This window comes from Hakea prostrata, chromosome 6, assembly GCF_041222555.1.
Source record: "Hakea prostrata isolate BN-2017 chromosome 6, UWA_Hpros_2, whole genome shotgun sequence".
In the NCBI taxonomy this organism is placed as follows: Eukaryota; Viridiplantae; Streptophyta; class Magnoliopsida; order Proteales; family Proteaceae; genus Hakea; species Hakea prostrata.
This window is the reverse complement of record NC_142605.1, coordinates 5,313,444-5,315,663: the sequence shown is the minus strand read 5'-3', so window position 1 is coordinate 5,315,663 and position 2,220 is coordinate 5,313,444. Positions and strand designations below refer to the sequence as shown.

Genomic DNA, 2,220 nt, shown 5'->3' with positions numbered 1-2,220 from the left:
TAAAGAAGTACTTCAAAGTTTTATGATCTATAAAGATAGCAATTTTCTCACCATATAGGTAATGTCTCTAGATCTTCAAAGCGAAGACAACAACGGCAAGCTCTAAATCATGAGTGGGATAATTCCGCTTATACTTCTTCAGTTGCCTAGAGGCATAAGCTACCACTTTCCCATGTTGCATCAGGATGCAACCCAAACCAATCTTCGATGCATCAGTATAGACTGTCAAGCCACCGGAGTCATCAGGTATTGTCAACACCGGGGCACTCGTCAATCTATTCTTTCACTCTTGAAAGTTCTCTTCACAAGCGTCGGTCCTGGCAAAGTTCTCATCTTTTCTAATTAGTTTAGTCATAGGAGCAGCCAACCTAGAAAAGTTCTCAATAAATCTCCTTTAGTATCCCGCCAATCCTAGAAAACTTCTTATTTCTGTCACGGTCTTTGGTCTATCCCAGTCGGCAACTACTTTCACCTTCTCAGGATCATCACGAATACCTTCAGCTGAAACCACATGACCGAGGAATACTACCTTTGAGAGCCAAAAGTCACACTTGCTAAACTTGGCATAAAGTTTCTTTTCTCTTAGTCTTTGCAAGGTGAAACTAAGATGTTTTGCATGCTCTTCTTAGTAAATCAAGATGTCATCAATGAAGACGATCACAAACTTATCCAACGCATCATGAAAGACTCGGTTCTTAAGATCCATGAAGACAACAGGAGCATTAGTTAACCCAAAGGGCATAACTCTAAACTCATAGTGACCATATCTTGTTCTGAAGGTTGTCTTGAAAATGTCACGAGACTTCACCTTAAGTTGGTGATATGCAGATCTCAAGTCAATCTTCGAGAACATGGCTGCACCTTTCAACTGATTGAAGTGGATATTTATCTTGTCGTTGTAGTATAGTGGTAAGTATTCCCGCCTGTCACGCAGGTGACCTGGGTTCGATCCCCGGCAACGGCGCCAAAAACTTGTTTGTGAAATTTAAAAGTAATCGCAAGCGCACGGTATAGTGTAGCTAACGGGTCGATCTCAAGGACATATGCCACTTATAATTCAACTTCTTAATAGTAATGTGAGAGTGGAATGATCAAGGATCTAGGGTCCACGGTCAAAGTAAATAACAAGCAATAACCAAAGAGAGGCACGACTGTAGGCATCTCTGATCAAGGATCCAGGGGAAGGGAGAACAATAAGTAAATAACAGAAAGTAAATTGTAGAAAGTAAAAAGGAAGACTTAACCAAACGATTCGAATCTCAACCAACCCTAACAAAAATGATCTAAATCTGCAATTGCTAGACCCAGAGAAAAACAAATCTAAAAACTTGAAACTTGAATGAATTGCATTACATAAAAAATTAAACCTAAACATTTTACATCTAGAAATTAAAATCTCACAAATGCAAGCAAAGAAAACTAAAGAAAGCCTATATAAACTGAAGAGAGAAGAAAGAATGCTTCTACTAAGCTCTAGCACCCCCTCTCCTTTGATGGAGTATGCTCTCCTTTTATAGAGTTTACATGAGATATGAGGCACGACTGAATTTGAATAAAACTCAGGGTTCCTATTTGACTCAGCCAATTAGGATTTTGACGTACTAATCGCGACAAATTAGAGAGATCAGATGCATGATTCCACCGTTGGATTTGAGGTTTAAGAAGTCATGAAGCTTTCCTCCAAAAATAAGCTCGATCGGACACTGAATGACCGTTCGATGAAGGGCTTGATCAAAACTGGACAGAGACATTCAAAAACGAGATTTTTGCTTCATCCTTATCTGAATATAATTCTTTTTCCTCTTTTTCTTTCTTTAATCAAATCCCAAATAGAAAATAAGATATTGAAGTATGCAATGACTCTTTTATCCATGTGGACTCTCTGAATAATATCTCTGTAGATTTGATTGATAATTTATAATCTTAGCCGTAGATCAAATTTGCCTTCTTTATCTCTTCAATATTTCGGAGTTGGCCCATAATCACACATCTCTAGCTCACCATGCTCCAGATCAGGCCCATTTTCGCATTTGAGAATTTGAATGGACTTATTGACGTGTAAAATTGCATGATTCAAGCCCAAAAGTTCAAATATTTGCTTAAATCTTGAAAAGTCCTAAAATCTGCAAAAACAACATAAAACCCAAGGTAACTCCACTCTAAGTGTATAAAATGCATGCTTTATGCCCTAAGATTTCACACATAAATGTGTTCATCATG

The 2,220-nt window shown here is 38.0% G+C and overlaps 1 non-coding gene across 1 annotated transcript; it reads left to right on the top strand.

Moving 5' to 3' along the window:
* The first annotated feature begins 892 nt into the window (after positions 1-892).
* Positions 893-964, top strand: TRNAD-GUC (transfer RNA aspartic acid (anticodon GUC)). The gene has a single exon. It is a non-coding gene; the product is annotated as a tRNA-Asp (tRNA).
* The last annotated feature ends 1,256 nt before the right edge of the window (positions 965-2,220 follow it).